This window comes from Peromyscus leucopus, chromosome 1 (genome assembly GCF_004664715.2).
Source record: "Peromyscus leucopus breed LL Stock chromosome 1, UCI_PerLeu_2.1, whole genome shotgun sequence".
In the NCBI taxonomy this organism is placed as follows: Eukaryota; Metazoa; Chordata; class Mammalia; order Rodentia; family Cricetidae; genus Peromyscus; species Peromyscus leucopus.
The window spans coordinates 142,735,529-142,756,648 of NC_051063.1; the positions used below are offsets into that span (position 1 = coordinate 142,735,529).

At 43.2% G+C, this 21,120-nt stretch overlaps 1 long non-coding RNA gene across 9 annotated transcripts in view; it reads right to left on the reverse strand.

Moving 5' to 3' along the window:
- Positions 1–13,430: 13,430 nt before the first annotated feature.
- LOC114700664 overlaps positions 13,431–21,120 on the reverse strand; it is a 51,089-nt gene continuing 43,399 nt past the window's right edge. For 5 of the 9 annotated variants that reach the window (XR_005089900.1, XR_005089904.1, XR_005089901.1 and 2 more), the window contains 2 exons: positions 17,023–19,384; positions 16,413–16,890 (listed from right to left, as the gene is read on the reverse strand). This is a non-coding gene — a long non-coding RNA (uncharacterized LOC114700664). Of the gene's footprint in view, positions 14,925–16,412; positions 16,891–17,022; positions 19,385–21,120 lie in introns of those variants that run through there. The other 4 variants (XR_005089907.1, XR_005089906.1, XR_005089905.1 and 1 more) reach the window with 3 other exon arrangements.

Here is a 21,120-nt window from a genome sequence, read left to right on the forward strand (position 1 = left end):
AACAACGATTTATCTAGTATTCACATTGTAGTGAATATGATAAGTAATTGTATACTGTACACAGAAGGTTCTGTTCACATTATATGCAGATACCAGACTTTTATACAAGAAACAGGAATTCACAGATTATTTTTATGTCAGGGAGGGGTGGTAAAGCAGCAGGAAGCAGTCCCCTGTAGGTGCAGATCATGAAGGACAGCTGCTCTTGACACATACAGAATGATTTCTGCTGCGTAACTTTGGGTACAATAAAGTACCCACCTAAGAATCTACAGATTTAGTGATGGGCCCAGCATTTCTATTTCCTGTGTGACCTTGACTCATTCGCTTGACTTCTAAGTCTGGATGTTCTCATCTGAAATGGAGCTGCACTTTGCCTAACATGCTTGAAACCCCAGGTTTCATTCTCAGCACCTCACCCCAAATGAGAAGGTAATAATAAGCCTGCTTCAAGCTGACTCAAGAATCTTACGAAGGAACTTTAAATGGCCAAGATACTTTATTGATATAAAATGACCATTGATAAAATGGCTTATTGTCTGTCTTGCATAATTTCTTAAAGATGATCATTGCATAAAGGGTTATTTGCTAATAATACAGAACTAAGGCGGCACAGGAGAGAAAGTCACACTTTTCTGAAAAGACCTGCACAAGTATTTAGCACGCATAAATTGGATACAACCATGACTACAAGCACAGGCTGGGCAGAACAGTGCCAGACAGGAGCTCACCTGAGTCTCTCCATGCTTGCTGACCCCAAGAGCTAATTCTTACACCTCTCTCTTCGATGGAGACTGAGTAGGCTAATCATAACGCCCACTGTGTCTCTGATTACACCAGGGCATTCTGCCAGCCTGGGACCGTGTTCTTGGCCAGCCAGTGGCCTTAAATATGATGGCCTCACATGCTCTCCTCCCTCGCAGCCTTCCTCCTTAGGCATAAACTCAAGCCACTGTAGGCAGCTGTTGTGTGACTGCAGGGCAGCCCAACCAACCTCTCGGTGTTTGCCCTGGGAGACGGCATTTGTGTTTTGATTTTGCTATTAATAAGTTGTCATCAATGACCAAGCTTTTGGCCAGTCTTTCTCTCTGCTATTAAAAAAAAAAAAAAAAGTCTGTGTGAGAACTAAGCCTAGACACTTGTAAAATGCTGAGAGCTCTAAGCTCTGTCATACATTTTAACCTCAAACTTTGATGTCATAGCTTCTAAATTCTGGGAAAAGTCATCAAAACTCTCCAGTCGTGCCTTTAAGATATGAAAAGTCTGTGAGCTGCAGAAAAAAATAAATAAATAAAAGCAATGTGGCCTAGTACATTTCAAATTTTAAAAGTCTGTTGTGTGAAACTGTTGTGGTAAAAAAAAAAAAGTTTTAGGGTTTTGTTTTGTTTTGTTTCGTTTTTACAGAAAAAGCTCATACGTCGGGAAACGCCTCTCCAAGTTTAGCCCAACTTTTTTTTCTCTACGCGACAACTAGAATGGCGATGGTATAATCAAGTTTTAGCTCTCCAACTTCGAAGTCACAAATCTCTCATTAGGATGTTACTATATTTGAACACTTGCTTCAAAGCACCAGGAATCAATACAAAAGGAAACAATAATAGTAAGGGAAGATTTCTAGTGCCATAATAGGGAAAGGTGTGTGAGCTGGAGAAAGAACTATACAGGAGCCCATGACAAGTCATGATAAATGGGTCCTTATAAAATTCATGTTTAGGCAGCACCAGGCCGGGGATAATGCCATTCGTCATGGCAACACTAGGCCGCTAATGAGCCCTCATTGCATATTCATGGACGTGGCAGTCCCCCCCCTCCCTCCCTGAACTAGTGCCTGGAAATATCCCTACCTCAAGCAGACACTGAGCCTCGGCCTTCTTCTTCTCCTTTTCTTTCTTTGGCTTTTTTTTTTTTATTTGTTATGTTGCAGCAATTACACAGCGAAAGTGCTGCCCAAGATTGATTGCTCTGATCTGTAGTTCAATTGTAAATTAGAATACACATCCCCCCAGGGACACACGGCCCCTATTTGTGATTAAGAAAAAAGCTCCATAATAGACTAATAGCCAAAGTTCTCTCTCTTTTACTTTCAGGCAATTAGCTTGATGAAATGGCCTCTTTTTGTATACCCTGGAAGTGTAAACCGATATCATAATGAAGTATATGATGTTTATTCTATTATTTTCACCTTGCCGGGTATGCAAGAATGCATAAGTAATGGCTGCTTTGTCTAGTACATTTACTGATTCACAAGTAAACTATTTCTTAAAGATACAGCGTGTGCTTTCCGCGCCTGAGTTAAGCAACCCCTGTGGGTTAACCTCCACTCAAAGGAATTGTTCTAGCTTCATTTCTGTCGCATTCATAAATACATCGACAAAAAGGAACTTAAAGGTGGAAAGGGTCTTCGGGGCTTACAATTCCAGGTTGCAGTCCGTCACTGAGAGGAAGTCAAGGCAAGCATGCAAAGCGGCTAGTCAGTCACATAACATCTACCTTCAAGAGTAAAGACACCCATGCTGCCTGCTGGCTTGTTTGCTGGCATCTAGCTTTTTCCTGTCCTGTGTAGTTCAGGACCCTTCCACCTAGGGAATGGTGCCACCCACAATGGAGCAAGTCTTCTTACATTAATTAACAATCAAGACAGTTCCTCACAGACATGCCCACAGGCTAACTTAATTTAGGTAATTCCTCAACTCAACTCAGCTCTCCATTCAGGTGACTCCAAATTGTGGCAAGTTGACTTTTAGAAGTAACCATCCATCGTACCATTCAAATAAACTCCCCAGGTGGGGTGGAGGGCAGAATCCTGACGTGGGCAAGGCACCCAGTCACTAGGGGTACTATGAGTGAATGCAGATCAGAACAGACATGCCAGCACTCAGATTAACGAAGGTGCCAGGCATCAAGGAGTGACTGTCGAGCAAGATACCAGTGCACAGTGTTGTGACCTTCATCTCCCCACTTAGCCGTGGGACACCTCCTTAGTCCCTAATCTTAGATGAGCAGAACACTTCCCATGCAATAGTTGAGTTTTTTGGTTTTGTTTTGTTTTGTTTGTGGATGATACCTCCCTGCCTCAAAAGAAGTCTTGTCTCTTTCAAAATCCAAAACTATTCTGCAAGCTTCTCATAGCGAGAAGGTGTTGTTCCGTTTCCTACATGCAGCAGCAGGTAGAATTTTCAAGGAGATAGCCAACCCACCAGTCCCTTAAAGGAAAGCATGCCCAAGACGGTTTGGAGTCTTCTCTGTAGGCAATCCTTTCCTGTTTCTTTTTTACTTTTGAGGAGATTAGAGAGATTAAAGAGGGGGAAAGAACAGCCCTTTGCTGGGTGTGATGTCACACACCTTTGGTCCTAGCACCATGGCTTCAGAAGCAGGTGGGTTTCTAGGAGTTCAAGACCAGCCTGGTCAGCATAGCCACTTCATTCCAGGGGTAATGTCTAAAAACATGATAATTAAATAAATAAATATATACATATACATATTTGTTTTCAGAGATGCACTGGACCTTCCTGCTTCAGTGGTCCTCCCGTGTTCAGGGATGCCAACGTGCCAGACAGCCATGCATAGAGCATCCAAAGAGCAAGATAGCAAAAAGGAGGGAAAAAGTAATTCATAAATGGAGAAAAGATTGTGCTGGAAGGTGTTGGTGCGCGTTCCTCTAAACCCAGCCCTTGGGAGGCAGAGGTATGCAGATCTCTGTGAGTTCGAGGCCAGCCTGGTCTACAGAGTGAGTTCCAGGACAGCCAGGGCTACACAGAGAAGCTCTGTCTCAAAAAAAAAAAAAAAAAAATCTGTCTTGGTTTCAGTAATTTAGATTTATGGTGAGTCTGTATTTCAAACGTACATTTCAGTTCCCTGTCAGTCAGCAGTGACCCAGTTTGGGTTACTTACTGGGCTGATGTTATATGGGGAAAATAAAATCTAATCCTTGTCTTCACAATATGAATCTTATTTGAACTTCTAGGAAATTATTTTCACAGAAAAATGACCTCAATAATTTTAATGCTGAAATTGATGCACATTATTAAATTTGCTATCTTCTGAGAGCAATTGTTTAGGTTTTTTTTTAACTTTTTATATGCATTTTTCAGACAGCGTCTGACTATATAAAGAGCCTGGCTATGTACAGAGCCTACATGTTCAGGTACATCCTATTTAGCTCAGGCTAGCCTCAGGTTTACTGTAGTCTTCCCGAACCAGCCTAGTTTTTTGTTTGTTTGTTTGTTTGTTTAGACAGAGTGTTACTATGCAACTTCTGATCTCCCTGCTTCAGCATCCTGTGTAGCTGAGATTGTAGGTCTGCATTAGCAAGCCTGACTAATAATTGTGTTATTACTCCAAAGGTAAGAGTAGCAAACTGAACTGCATGCAGAAAGGTGATATGACTTGCCCAAACCCACACACTAGTCAACTGAAATGCAAGCCTTGTCCTCAGGGTCCCAAATCTTAGCACTCACTGGTGTACTCTGCTGCCTTCTCCACAGCTAGCTCCTCCCCATCTGCAGGGCTATACAGCTCTCAATGCTTAATAAACCCAGTGATCCTAATTTATATGTGGCCAAGATTAACAAATGAGGTAAAGATGTACCTAGTGTACATGCAAACACAAAAGCAAACACTCACATGCACACACAGATACTTCAATAAAAACTAAAATGTCACAAATCACGCTGCACTGTTACCTACCTACTTATATTTCAGGTGGATAACCTATGGTACATTCTAAACAGACATTTAGAAGGGTTGTACCTCAGCCACAGAACTGAAGCTGTTATACAGACAATTTGTATTCGAGACTCATGGGGATGATCACTCCTCACAGTTCTAGAACTGGATGGCCCAAGTGATGTGAATCTATATGGGCAGAGACCTAACTGAGTCTTGTCACCAAACATATCTGCCAGACTTGGCATATGTTTCCTCAGCCTCATCCTATGTCCCATACTCCCCTCTAAGTGACTCAATCCTGGTCGCCAATGAAGTCAGCTCAAAGATCACTTGTTTTCAGAGATGTCTCCTTATCCTTGTCCCAAAGACCTCTTTGATTTTAATCTCCATATATAAGCCTCCTTCATTTCAGCAATGGCCTTTCCCTTTGTGAAGTCATGAAGACATGATTTAGATCTGAAGTCCAAAATACATATGTTTTCAGAGATGTGCTGGACCTTCCTGCTTCAGTGGCCCTCCCATGTTCAGGGATGCCAACATGCCAGATAGTCATGCATAGAGCTCTTAGCAAAGCATAGGGTGGTCCTGTCAACTGAATGGTCACAGATTCAACCAGAGTTGGACACTCCATAAATGGTTAGTTTCATTTTGAAAGGGTCTTGAGATGATAATGGTATTTAATACTACATCCAAAGCAGAAGCCACTGGAGTAAGCAAAATCAAAACTACCATGATTCCCTAAGAGAAACCACAACTGCCTGAACAAGCAAGAGAAAATCCCAGAGATGAGCATGAAATGAACGGGCCCAGGAAAGTATATAAATACTTCCTGACCCAGGCAGTGGTGCATACCTTTAATCCCAACACTTGGAAGGCAGAGGCGGGGAGAATCTCTGTGAGTTCAAGGCCAACCTGGTCTACAAAGCAAGTTGCAGAGCAGCCAGGGCTACACAAAGAGAAACTTTGTCTCGAAACAAAACACTTTCTGAACTCATCTGGAACCCTACTGCATCTTACAGTAATAATAAGGCTTGCTTCTTTAGATTTTCATTCATGCATTCAATGGTGTGTTGTAGATTATCTACTGTGATGGTGACTCTTGTTTGTCTACTTGATTACATATGGAATAAACTAAAAACCCAAGTGGCTGGGTACCCCTGGGAGAGACTTTTCCTGATTGAATCATTTGAGGTGGGAGGACCTACCATTAATCTGAGTATTTTGAGGTGTGAAGATCTACTGTAAATCTAGGCCACATTTTCTAATGACAGCCTATATAAAGGATGTGGAAGAAGAAAGATCTTTCTCTCTTTGCCTGCTTGCCTTCACTCTTGCTGACAAGTTCATGCCTTCACTGGAATTAGAGCATACTTCTTCAGGATTCCAACATATATTGAAGACCACCTGAGACATCCAAGCCTTGTGGAATGTACAACTCCTGGATTCTTGGATTTCCTATTAGTAGACACCATTGTTTGACTAGCTGGACCACAGCCCATAAATCATCCAAATAAATCCCCATCATATGTATGTTCTATCAGTTCTGTTTCTCTAGAGAACCCTGACTAAAACATCGATCTTAACAAATAATCATACCCCACTCCATGGAACTTTCAGTTTAATGGTGGATACAACCATTCTATATTCAGACCAGGGAGTGTGAAATAGCTTTTTATAATTTGTGCATGAAATATAGTAAGAATATAATGGGACTCATGGTGGAGAGTTAATTTAAATAAGTGCTTCCATATAGGAAACTATGAAAGAGAAGTCTGAAGAGTGAGATGAGAGATGGAGGTGTTCTGAAGGGAAGAGCATTTCTGAGAACAGAATGTGGGAAGGTCCAGGGGTAGGTAACAGCCTGGAAGATTAAAGGAGTATTAGCAGGCCAGCACGACTAGACCTCCAGGACCTGGGAGTATAGAGGACTATGAGGAGGCTGAGGCAAAGATTACTGTAAAGCAGTCCTGTCTCCTGCCGTGGCCTGTGTGAGCCCAGGGCCAGGCCTGTCAGCTCTGCACGTGGTATCAGGTAGAAAATCCACTTGAGTCACTTCTAGGGAACAACAACTGCCCTTGTGACAGAAAGCCATCTGAGGAAATGCAGATGCTCACTCATGCTATAGAAGGTCTTTGGGAATGGACTAGAGGAGTGCTTCTCGACCTTCCTACTGTTGAGACCCTTTAATACAGTTCCTCATGTTGTGGTGACCCCCAACCATAAAATTATTTTTGTTGCTACTTCATAACTGTAATTTTGTTACTGTTATGAATTTTAATGTAAAAATTTTGGGAAATAGAAGTTTGCCAAAGGGTCACAACGCAAAGATTGGGAACCACTGGACTAGATGGAGCCTAAGATCTCCTAAGTACTCCTTCTCAACATCTTTACACACTCACCTTGAGTACATGTCATGCCCCTCAGTCACTTTCCCGTAGCCTTTGATCTGACTAGGAGCTACCCGCTCAGAACCATGGCTTCCTATTAGAGTGTGTGGTTGACATTTCTTGTTCGTGGTCTTGACCCCTGCATGTGGCAGTGAATCCACAGGGAAGAGGGAAGAGAAGAAAAAAGAAAAGTTTGCCTCATCTTACATTCACTGCTCTATCCTGAATGCCTGATGTAGTGCCAAGCACTCGTAGGTGCTTGAGGGTTTGATTTATTCTTTATGCTACGATATTTCACACCCTGTTTTAATTGTGGATTCTTCCTATCCCTTCCTGTGAGTTCCTGGAGGGAAACATCCAAATTTTCATCCTTGTATCTCCCATGTATCCAAAGGGTTGTTTCACAATTGGCCTTTGATATAAGTCTGGTCAGTTTATTGAGGCAACAAAACTTAAAAGACCTTCATTAGTGTGAAAAACTCTACCTCATTGCCAACCACCAGATGTGTAAAACCACATCATCAGAAAGTCCTGCACACTGCCAATATTCACTGGTGAGAGATGCTCTTCAAGGTGGCACATTGAGTCTAAGGAGCAGCATGCACAAGGCCCTGAATCCAATCCACACCATCACTATCAAAAAATAAAATGTGTGTGAATGTGTGTGTGTGTGTGTGTGTGTGTGTGTGTGTGTGTGTGTGTGTTCATATGTATGACACAAGCATGCATGGGCCGAGGCACATGTGTGGAGGTCAGGCAACAATCACAGGTATTGGTCCTTATCTCCCACGTTACTTAAGACAGAGTCTCTTTTTGTTCACCTCTGAGTACACCAGGTTAGCTCACCCATGGGCTTCCAAGAATTCTCCACACACCCATCTCATCATCAGAGCACTAGGATTACAGATGAGATACTATGACCAGATTTATCTGGTTCCAGAGATCCAAACTGGAACCCTCTATTGTGGGATATTTTGATCGCCACTCTGACACTCCTGAGACTGTCATTAACGTTTACCTTTAACCAGAGGATAGAGCCAGCTATTAGCTGACTAAAATTAGCCGTAGAGGTTTTGGAGGACCCAGGACATATAGAGAGATACAGGAAGTAGTAGGGAGGGGCTTAGAAGGAGGCTGAGCCCTTTTGGATCAAGGAATGAGAGAGAGAGAGAAGAGGTCACTGGGTCACTTCACACCACCACATCTCTGATCAGGTTTTTAGCCCAGTGTCTGACTCCTTACGTTTTATGGAAAGAATAATTAGATAAATGCTTCAGTCCTCACATTTCTTCATCAAGAACTGTACCATGGGCCATTTTGCCATCCTCAAGCAAGCAGTATTTAGATGTACATATTCATGTACTAGTTTCTACGTGAGAAAGGCAATGGCCAGATTCTGGCCACCATTCTTTGTGTTCAGCCGAGTTGGAACTTAAGATATGCTGATTCAAGTATATCCTTAAAATGGTGCTTCTATTAACAAAGTGCCAATGGTCACAAGCTTCCTGTTGCCTGCTCTCCTAATCCAGGTCAACAATAAGTATGTCTGCTCCCTTCTGTAGATTTGGGACTTTGAAAGACAGGAAGTAATTATAAGGTATAGGGATCAGTTAACAGAAACTTTACAGAAAAAAAAGACAACAAAAAAAATACTTTATAATAAGTCAGACTGCCTTTAAATTTCTTTCTACCAAGTGTTGTCCTTTCAAAATGGATGTTAACTTTTCAAAATAGACCCTTTAAATAAACAAAATTGATGGTTGGGGCTGTAGCTCAGCGGTTGAGCACCTGCCTAGGATGTCTAAGGCCTCGGTTTATAGCTCAGGACAGCAGTAAGAATAATAAATTTAAAATAAAGTTGATGTCCATAGCCTAACAGTTTCACTCGGGTTTTTAATCAATTATGCAAAAGCTTGCTGTTGGCTACTTGGATAGCTATGTGGGTCATCACTTTAAAATTGAGAACTCTATTTTGGCAAAAAAAAAATTTCTGTTGTCTGGAATATCTGAAAACCACCAACCAGAAATCTCTATGCATGCAGATGGAGGAAGCATTTCAGCATAGCGTAACCTACTTAAACGTGGACATCCAACAAGCATGCCCTTGGTGTAAAGACATAAAGTCTACAGTTTCCAACGGCACTCACTTAATAAGCCTTCTGTCTTCAGCAGGATAGAAGCTAACACTAGGAAAGATAAATAAATAAATAGATAGATAGATAGATAGATAGACAATTAATTAATTAAATATCTTAGCCATCATAAACACAGTCACATTTGAAGCTGAATGGCATTCCTTCATTTCTGCACCTTTTCTGAACCCTGTAAACTCTTTAGTAGGTACATCTATGGTATGTGTGTGTGCTCATCATTCCCACTGTTGGGATAACCTATGCAAATTAGTCTCAGCTCAAGGTGAGCTAGGGTAGCTTCATCTTACAGACCCACCAGTGTGGCTCAAAGACACTCTGAAGGATGCGGAGTGACAGCAGAACCTCTCTGCTCCCTGGAAATGCACATCAGGGGCAGGCACCAGGCCTTGCATCCTCTGCACAACATCCAGGAGCTGTAAACGAAAGGGAGGGCGCATGCGAAGACGCTTCTGCTACTTGGCTTATTGATTGACCGAATCAAAGGAGAAACTATAATTACCTCTGGTTCTATCCGAACGGAGAGCTTCCATCCACACAACCTTTTGTGCGGCAGGCATAAAGCCGTGTTCCAAAGGAAACCCACTTTAAAACATCTCCAAAGAGATAAAATGCCTTCGCGCTCTCTCGGCTCTTTAACGCTTGCTATGGGCCAAGTCTTGCAATTAGAATCAGTCACGTTAAGTGCTCCAGTCACATAATGCTAATAGATCACTTTATAATGTGAGCAGTTTTTAAAAGTCGTATTTAATTTTCCATTATTACTGTACTGAATGCTGGTTGTATCTGTCTCTCCCATTACGGATTCTGAAGCCTAGCAAGGGGACAGACGGCTGCTGGTTGATACATTGCTCAGTGCCGGCTTTAATTCTCATAGAATGAATTGAGACCCTAAAATAGTCCTCCCTGGTGTGATTATTTTGATTTCCAAACCAAATGATGAAGGCTCTTCTCTTTGTCTCATAATCATTGTAGTTTGAAAATATGGAGACTGAAGCAAAAAAAAAAAAAAAAGTCACAGCGGCATGTATGTTGTATGTACATAAGCACATGAGTGTGTGGTTTTCTTTAAGAAAATGAAATGAACCAGAAAATAAGCCCTTAACAGTAACCCAAGAAATAAAACAAAATCATTTACAGCACATGGGATTGTTTCAGGATATGTCCAGATTACACGGTTTAAGGGAACTATCCCGAATGTGGAAGCAATTATAAGGAAATTCATGACTCATTAGCAAACATTCCATATTGTGTTTCTCATTTCTGGGTCAATGTTACTAGTAAATATAGACTTAAGACTTTGCTGTTTCCTTGACTTCAGTACTAGATTATAGAGAGCTGGACCATACGAGACAGAAAGCAAAAGGCATTGAGTTTTGGAGGCCCTTTATCCTTCCTAGGTACGTAGTTTGGTCCTAAAGGTAAGCGAGGAAAAAAAGAACTTCAAAACTGTAACAGGAAACATCGAGTCGGTGATAGAAGAGTCATCTGTAAATGTAAAGTAAGAATTACACGGTGCAAATGTGTACTGGTGGATGTCTGTGGGGACTTTGTGTGCACCCTGCTTAGTATGCAAAAGGGCTGGTGAACTCAAGTACCCAATACTGTACGTAATGGGATCCAGATGTCTAACAGAGAGAGAAAAATATTTTATAGCAATAAATGTGACATTGACTCTTAAAAGCTTTGCTGTTTCGAAACAACTTCCCAGTCTTCCTTTTTCTTACATTTCAAAGTAGTTTCAAGTAGATTGTTTAAGGAAATTATTTTCAGATTTTGAAAGAAAAGGTATCCAACTGGCCACTAACTCCCAAACTCCATGCATAAGGAGGAATGAGCAGGAAAAAAATAATTTTGAAACTTATTCACTTACCAAAGCACTTGATTCAACAATGCTATTTATAACATATAGACATACACATATATAAACACACATATACATATAAACACATATATATCACATACATGTATATACACATACACACGGGTAAATAAAGCATAATTCCTCTTGCCCTAAGGAACTTAAAATACAGTAGGTACAAGACCATGGATGCAGCTCTTAGAGAGCATAGCACAATCAGGCCCTGGGAAAGAGGCACAAAGTATCCAGGAATTTAAGAAAGGAGGTGAAAACCATGTGGCTAGACAGCTCCATGGAAAGGCTCTCACTGGTCCACGGTGCTATGATTCCCACTTTAAGACCCTCCTCCAAAGGAGCTGAGGCTACCTTGGGGGAGAACCACTTGCTCTCTTGCATGGCCATGACGGTTGCCCCTACGCACTCTGCTCTTCCATAGTCCCTCCAGAGGCTCCCAGTTGCTCCAAACGCGCCCTTTAAGCACAGGATCTTCATGGCGAGGTTGTGAACTCTATAGTTAGCAAAGCCTGGCGTTCCCTTCCAGCTGTCTCATTTGATGGTTGTGGGCAGTCTCTGAACCTATTTCTCCCACCTGAACCATCTCATCCATGTCACCTGTGCTGTGTGTCTGGCTTTAGCAAAGTCCTGCACACATCCATATGTGGTGCAGAATCCGAGTCTTGCGAAAGATTCGTAGCTGTTACCCTACCAGTCATCCAGTAAACGCCCACACTGTCAAGGGCCCTTCTGTGTTTAACCCCATACCTATCAAATTCCTGATCACCCTCCATGCCTCCTCTCTGGCAAAACCTACTGAGCCTTCCCGACACCTTGTCAAAGAACAGGGTCTCCTCTCCTACGCTCTGGCTGCAGCTCACATATAGCTGGCAGAAATGGGTAAGGCAGTACAGGGTAAGACAACAGAGGTTAGTAGGGGCAATGGTTTAAAATAATAAAGAAAAACTCCTCTGTTGACTAAAAAGTCAACCCCTCTTCACTACTGATGCTACCTCTGACGGCTACCCGGTTCTCAATATTGCCAATTCTTCCATGTTTCACCTAAAAATTCCCTGTTGGCCATTGTTGGAAAGCACATTAAACAAACAGAAAAACCTGAGCTCTATCTTCTGTGTTTAACCCCATACTTATCAAATTCCTGATCACCCTCCTGTATTGAAACAAATACAACACTCAGGGACTGAATGACTAAGTGTGTAGACCTTGGTTCTTGAAATACTTAATGTGAGGCTTCCTTAAAGATGCATGGCCCCATCCTGGTGTGATTCCTGTTCCCTACAGTTCTTTGTACCTCTATTTCCCCAATACACTCTGCTCCTTGAGGACCAGGGGCACGCAGAGAGCCTTTTCCTTCCCCTGAGTGCCCAATGCAGTGTGGGTCTCGAGAATCAGCCCATAAATCAGGAATGGTGGTGCACACTGATAGGCAGAGGCAGGCAGATCTTTTGAGAGTTTGAAGCCAGCCTGGAGTGTACAGCAAGTTCCAGGCCACATAATGAGATGCTGTCTTTTAAAAGCAAGCATAAGCAAATAAAAGCAGCTCACTCAGTCCCATATCCATGTTCTCCCAAGGTCTGCACGTGACTCCAGACACAACAAAGAACAATAATGTCTTGTGTTCCAACTGGTCCTATGTCTCAGAACGTTTTATAAAATCTAAGAAGTTTATAGATATCATCAAAACCCAGTCAATATCTGACTTCCTTAGAACCATCTGGAATTTTTCGCACAACGGCTGCAAAGCCCCCTCTGTGGTTAGCCACCTGGGAGTCACCTCCAGATGGAAATCTAATCCATAGGCCCTGTTTATCTCTAAATCTAATCTATACCTGACATAGAAGCAAATGGCTGAATAGTTTTACATTTCACCTGGAAGAGCCCCAAGGGTCAGATGTGACAGTATTTTCATTTTGTTGGAAGTTGAGTATAGATCACACCACAGACACGGAAGGAAATGCACTGTCTCTAAAGCCACAAGAAAGGTAAATATAAGGATGGCAAAGACTAGGGCAGCAGGCATTTCAAGGAGGTCACAGGCAGCAGCGTGACGGTGGCTGTCTTAGCTAGGGTTTCATTATTATAAAGAGACACCACGACTGTGGCAACTCATAAAGGAAAACATTTAATTGGGGCTGGCTTAGAGCTGTAGAGGTTTAGTCCATTATTATCATGGCAGGAAGCATGGAGGAGGAGCTGAGTGTTAGACATCCAGATTGACAGGAAGTAAATGTCATACTAGACCTGGTTTGAGCATTTAAGACCTCAAAGCCTGCCTCCTTATGACACACTTCCTCCAACAAAGCCACACTTACTCCAACAAGGCCACACTTCCTAATAGTGACACTCCTTATGGGCCAAGCATTCAAATTCATGAGTCAATGGGGGCCATTCCTATTCAAACCACCACAGGGGCCCATGGTTATGCACTTTTCATGCTCATGATCTCTGGTCCAGTATTTCAACGTGGGGACACTTAGTCCAAGGAGCAATAACGCATACAGCTTCAGCTCTGAAGGCATTCTTACAGTTGTGTTTATCATGTTGGAAATAGGAGGACTGTTGCTAGAGACCTGGTTCATGGTTAGTAATAATGGGCCAGGAACCAGATCACCCAGCACGTGGGCAATGGAAGCAGGAGAATCAGGAATTTGCAGTCATCCTCTGCTATATTTCAAGTTTAAGTCTAGGAACTTTAAGACTCCCTGTATAATTTAGCCTTGTGATTTGCCATTGTACAGATGAAACTACTGAGACAAACAGCGTTTAATACATCCAAATCACACAGCAAAGGAGACGAGGAAGGGTTTGTGAACCCAACACTGTTCTACCCCAGAGATCAAGATGCTCACATTAAGTGCATCCTCCCACCCCCGCAAAAAAAAAAAAAAATCATGAATTCACAGTACCTGTCCCACCACACTCAAAATTATAATCTGGATGAATAAATGATACACAGAAAAATTGTAGTATCTTATTCATTACAAAGGCAGTTTACAAAAAGCAACCATCTTGGGGAGGTACTGTTAGATGGAAATATCTGAATCCCATAGACACTGCTCAAGGGCAGAGGCAAGGCCACTTGAGAAAATGCATTGCAAACACTGGTGCCAGGTGTAAAGAGACCTTGCTCTTTTAACTTTCCCTTGGAGTCTCACTGTCTCCTCCATTCTCTCCTGCAAACCACCTTCTCCAGCAAAGCTTTGAATTTCCAGGTACAGTGACTAATCCTACCTCTGTGAGATATTACAGGTCCAGTCTCCGATACTAGCTGATTTAATCTCAAGGAAAGAACAGACACACACCCAGCCAGGCCCAGATAGCTAGCCCTATTCCAGTCAGCTGGGGCCTGGCACTGACGTTCCATAGAACTGGTTCTACAAGCCAGCAAGTGGCAGAGAAGAAAGTATTTCCCCTCGAAGTGGTGCCGCGTTTTGTCTATAAAAAAAAAATCATCATCATATGGAGAGGGGAATGTTGAAAGGGCCCCACATCAAAGGGTAGTAACAGTGAATATAAATATAATATTTGCTTTTCTGTGTGTCCTAAATTTTCCACAGTAGATATATGTGGCTTTGTACTAAGAGAAAAGAAAAGCAGCCTCCATGAGGATAAAAGGTGAATTCCACCCTGGTTGGTATTTAGAGACTAAAGGTCCAGATAAAAAGTGCTTTTAGTGATGACGGAATGGAGGATATGCTTACCAAAGATAGAACAGTGAACCTCACCTGAAAGTCCAGAGATTGGAGTAAGCCCTCTGCAGGAAGATGTCAAAGCTGAACCTGGAGGAGATGCTGGGCACTGTGCATGCCGGGGATTGATGTCTTGTGATTGGCAGACCACTAGCTGCTAGGTTAAGACAGACCAGAGCAGAGAGGAAAAGCATGAGACATGTGGAAAACAAGACAGGATGCTAGAGGACAAGAGACAGGGGCCATTAAGGTGTGGGGGGGAAGCAAAATAAAAATAGGTACTGCAAGCAATGAGCTTGAGGAATGAGACTCGAAGGGGCAGGGGGATGCTTACTGGTCTTCAGGAAGTATGGAGAGTGACAGAAGGTTAGTCCTTCATACACATAAGGGACAGAGTCTCCGCTTCAGGACACTCAGGGATGGGGAAGAGTTTTATAGCCAGAGCACAATAATGTAGTTAAAACCAAGAACAGCTGATGGGACCCAGGTGAGGCAGGCAGGAGAAGACCAGTAAGAATGGGGAATGTTACTGCAAGCAAGCAGCAGGCCTGAGCAAGAACAGCACTCTAGACCTTAAAGACACTAGCCACTCTGTCCCTGTGTCCTTCGACTGGCCTTCAAGTCTCTCCAATGGTAGTAAAGTGGCCGCCACAGGCTTCCATTTTGGATCTCAGCCTGTGATCTCCAAGGATGCAAAGTTCATAGGGTCGTTTGTTGCTTTTATATTTTGAGTTAGAGTCTTCCTGTAAATGGCCCAGGCTGGCCTCAGACTCAAAGATTCAACTGCCACACACACACACACACACACACACACACACACACACACACACACACCATGCTGGGATTGTAGGAGTGCACCACAACACACAGCCCTTCCAGGAATCATCTTGTACCTTGTATTCACTCATCTGTAGCCTCACAGCCCTGGCCAGGGGAAATTTTATTCCTTTCCACTGAACACACACTTGATTACTTTTTTTTTCTTTGCAGTACTTGGGCCTCCTGTGTGTTAAGCAAGTGTTGTACTATTGAGCTACGTTTCCAGTCCTTTACTGGACTTTTATAGCTCCAACTAGATACGTACTCTTAGAGGTCTAGAGTTGGAAGCATTTGGCATCATGGTTAGATATATTAAAGGTATTGAGATGTTTACAAGTGCCATAACACTTTGAAACTTCAGAGAAACATCTCTGTGTCCGCCTCTTGACCCTGAGCTGACCTTGTGACTGGCGAACCAACAGAACATGTGACTCAGCTACACCAAAGGCATGATTAAGTTTCTACCTTGTCTTGTGACATTCACGTTTGGAGCACTGAGCAGCTGTAAGAAGCATGACAATGAGATGGCAATGAGGCTCAGGCTGCAGAGGATGCTCCTGCTCAGGCATCCCACCAGACAGCCCCATCTGGGGGTGCAGCAATGGCTGCCCAGCATCAGGCCCCAGAAGCGCGGCAGTGAGCCTTATGAGAGCCAGTCTCAGCCACCTGCCAGCCACAATCTCCTGAAAGCCTCTGGGAATACCCAGCTCATCCCAGTCGACACTCGGAACTGTGACTGCTCATGATACAGTGATGGCCGTGTTTTTATATTAGTAAGTTTTGGGGTGACGTGACGTGCAGAAAGGTAATGGGACCAGACATATTTGGTTCTCAATGAAGATTTATTAAATTTATTTCAATGGCAAACAAAGGAAGGCAGTGTTATCTGTATCTTTTCCTCCTTTTTGGACTTCTATTGTATTTTATTCTATTTGTCTATCTATCTGGGTCTGTCTTCACACATGTATAAAAGGTCTATGTTTTCTTGCATATGTGTATGCGCAAAGAAACTCAATTTTTAAAAAATGGTAACTAATCACATTTCCTTATTCTCTGCAGACTTTATTCCTTCTTTCTGTAGTATCTTTGGATCTTCTGTGTACTTTTTAGGTCATAAAACTAGGAACAAGATACTCTACCCCATGATGCTCTTGGCTCTGAGGTCTCCTCATCTGGAAGGCACTGTTATTTTTGGCCACCTTCAATCCTTCTGGTCGCTGTTCCACCCATCTGCAGCAGGAGCTCCCACTCCCTTCCTTGGGCTGTCCAGGAGGTCTGCAGATAGCAGCTGCATCAGGAGCCTGGGGAAGACAGCAAGCAGGGTGGTCAGAAGAGCCATCATGAAAACACAGCTTCCAGCCAGGCAGTGTAGGTGGCGAGGCACAGACCCTGTGGTCTGGAGACCTGCCTGGCTCCAAGTGGGAGTGACTCACAGAATGGCGGCCAAGCAGCTGATAAAGAATGGAGACTGAAGGACACACAGAAACCGGACCACCAGTTTTCCTCCATCTTCTTCGTGGAGGGGAGTCTGTTCCTTCGGCACCGTCTCCAAAGGGTGTGCTGGAGCGTTATGCTTCCACAAGCCTACGTGGCCCCTGTCAATGGAGTCGCGCCCCTGTATAAGAATACAAGATTCCGGATGAACACAGACCTCAGCAGAGGAATGAAGAAGCCACCCTAGGAACTACAGACACGCTGCTAAAAGGGACACTATGCAGGGTTGGCTGGCTACTCTAGCAACAGGCAAAACTGTGTCACCTCAGGTCAAGGAGAAAGCCCTACAACCCAAAATAGCTGCCCTCTCTGGCTGCCAGAGCATCTAAAATTATACCATTGAAGATTTATTTCTTTGCACACCTCACCTTGGTTGGGGGCAGATCTGGGAAGGGACCCATGAAACGTCTTCACATGAAGGTGCAAAGGGCTTGACAGCCCCTCAGAGTTATTCAGGGCAGGGAAAGGAGGGAAGTGTTGAAAGGCCAGGAACCAGGCAGAGGAAGTGCCAGCGAGGGCCAGCAAAGGGCAACTTCTCCTATTTCAGATTTTCACCCAGAAGGAGCCTGGCCGGCAGCTACATCCTAAAACCAAGGCCCAAGCAATTTGCCAGTAAATTCAAACCATGCATGTAAACAATCCTAATAATTTACTGAGATGCCTTTTAAATACATGATTATGCCAGGCTGAGCATGGCTCTACTTCAAATTGCCTCAGTAGTGGGGGGAGGGGGAAACATATATATTAAGGATCAATTAAAAATAATCCAAGCGGCTACACAAGGAAATGGTATGCGCCACTGTACTGGAATGCAGTGGAGGGGAAGCTAAAGACAGGTAATCAGGTCAAAGTCTGGTTTCCAGGGAAGTGTTCACTCAGAAATTTAGGCAAGGATTCTGCCTTTATATGTAGAAGTTTGGATAACCTGACCCCAGAAGATTTGGTATCAAACAATCACTATTTGAAATCTACCTCCAGTCCACTGTATCAACAAGTGAGAAACTCCTAAGAAGTTGACAAGGACCTCAGGACGGTGAGTCTACCTTGACCGAAGCTGGCTCTGAGAGAGGGCACTGTCAGGATGCTGGGCTTTCAGTAGAGGCAGGAATAAGATAGGGAACTAAGAAGACTAGGAAGAGAGAAAAGGGAGGATGAAAGACCACATAGTTGCTGCAGCTGTGGATGTGGCTTATGGCACATGCCTGAGGTAAATCCTGTGTAAGAACACCAGTTGCCACAATAACCAGATCTCAGAGTTGCAGGATATAGCTTAGTTGGGAAAAGTTGGAAAAGTATGTGCCCAGAATGCGCCAAATCCTGGGTTCAAGCCCCAGCACTGCATACATGAACCTGGTGGCACACACCTATAATTCCAGCACTTGAGAGGCAGATTCATGGGGACCAGAAGTTCAAGGCCATCCCCTGCTGTTTAGTGAATTTAGGCCAGCATGGACCACACAAGACTGTATCAAGAAATGAAATTTAAAATAAAGTGAAAACCAAAGTTCTAAAATATTTGCACCATTTGGCAGTATATAAAGAACTTCCAGATAACAGTACCTCAATACTCAAATTCCTAAGAAAGAGGAAAACTTGCTTCCTATTTTGATGAAGATGCTTTGGGTGGGAGCAATCAGGTGACCTGCCCAAGGTCATCCAGCTGCCTAGACAGAGCAGAGTCAGGTCTTGCAACTGGACTCTCACTGGGCAAATCTATTCCAACACTTGACTTGAAGGATTGTTCTTCCCAGGTCTAATGAGTCACTCACTAGGTGATCTTTGTAACTAAGATGACCTTTCTTAACCTTGATTCATTCACATACCTAACAAATAATAAAGGCAGAGCCACAGCTACCTCTGGGCACTAACTCATGTTCATGCAATGCCACACAAATGACTCATAGGTGGCTGCGCCCAACTACCCCCTTTTTCAGAAAAACATTCCCTCCCCCAAGTACCATGAAATCTCATAATGTTCAAGTCCCTTCTCCTACATGGTATGGAACTTGATATAATGTATGCATATGCTTGCGTGCACATTAATCATTTGTAGATCGCTTGTAATACTTAATACAATGCAAATGCTATGTAAATAATTATAGTGCTACAGATTTTAGAGAAAAATACTGAAAGAATTTGGATCTGGTTGAAGGGATGTGGAGGGTGGATAGTTCATTTACCCTAAAACCACATCTTATAAACTTACCAGTTTACTGTCCGCTCCCTTTTGAGAAAAATCAGGTCCCTCTGAACAATGGCCTAGTCTTATTCAAAGCCATGTCTCCAAAACTGAAACAGCTCCTACACAAATAGGTACTGGGTAAATATTTATCTAATAAATCACACTGAGTATCAAGGAAAGCTTTTGGGCCAATGCCTGCTATGTGTCCTGAGTAGCATGAAACCACTTAGTCAAATCACCTCACTTACTATTATAAATGACAAAACAGAAAATGGTGAGAAAAGTCAGGGTTTTCATAACAGTTGAGAAGGTGCGGGGAGAAGGAAAGCTTTGTCTTTATCCTGTGCCACTTAAGGCAAGAGCTCCGGCCATGTAGGGCTGCTAAAAGGCAACAAATTTAAAACGAATAAAGGAAATATTTTTAAAGCAGCGTATAATGCACCTTCGGAATTCACCGCTGCAGGATATTATTGAGGGAAATAGTCTAGCAAGATTCAAGAAAGGATTAGACATTTATATGAACGGGAATAATATTGGCAGTTACACTAACTAGGTTAAAAAGTTACAAGGCATGTCCGTCCTGGGCTCCGGGGCATAACTGTGCACCAGCTGAAGTGGGGAAGGAATTTCCCCTGTTGGGGGAGCATTGTGTAATTGACCAGATGCATGAATGCTCATATTTTTGCCGTCTTTTATAATATAGGCAAAGAGCCCTGCTGGGGGTGGGGTGAAGGTTCTGGGGCAGGCGACAACAGCCCAGTGACCCTACACGTGACACAGAAAGAGCACTCAGAGCCTCGAGGGATTTGCACCTGAGATTTTTTTTTTTTCAATTTCAGAAACTGAGAATAGTAAAAATAATTTCTGTCTTCAAGATGATGAAACTATTTCATGAGATGGAGTCATGGGGTGGCCATAATCTCATTAAAGGCCCAGAGAAGAAGAGCCAAGAGGCCGGCAGCAGGCTTCCAAAGCCCTGTGCCTCAGAACCTTCCTCATGGAGCCTCACGGATGGGCATCTGCCCCCTTTTCATATCATCTAAAACTATTAATTATGCCTTACACATATGTAAGGGCGCTTATGGCACAGGCATGGAACAAAGCCGCCTTTCGGTAGGTGTGCCGAGAAAAGCAAGTCTTAATACTGTCCACTCACCCTGATAAGCGTTTGTCTGTCAGTCAGTCTGTCCTGCTGCCAGGCACAGCCTCTGACCGTCGGTACGGTGTGCTGGGTGTTCTGTCACTCTCCTACTGAAAACCTGATGGCGGGTTTGAACTATGCATCAAAATCTGAGTGTCCATATAAACACAGTATCGTATTCAACAAAATGCCGACAGGCCAGAGAGATCTTCCATCAGGGGCAGGCACTTGCCACAAAGCCTGAAAATCTGAGTTTGTCGCCTTGAACCCGCAGGAGAGAACTGACTCCTGAAAGTTGTCCTCGGACTACCACATGGACACGGTGGCACATACATTTGTGTGTGTGTGTGTGTGTGTGTGTGTGTGTGACACATAAATAAAAGAATGGGGATTAAAATTAAAAAGCATGCTATATTTAAAAATACTGAAACTGCATCATTTAGTATCGTTATTTTACAACCTTCAGCCATGAAAGAGTCAAATGCTTTCTGAAGAAACTGTCTATGGTTGAGGCATTAGGAAAAAGGCCCCACTAAACTCACTCTCTCCCACCTCTCTCTCTCTCTCTCTCTCTCTCTCTCTCTCTCTCTCTCTCTCTCTCTCTCTCTCACACACACACACACACACACACACACACACACACACACAAAAAAAAAAAAAAAAAAAAACTTGCTGCTGGCAACATCGAAAGGGAATTTTAACTGAAAACCCCCC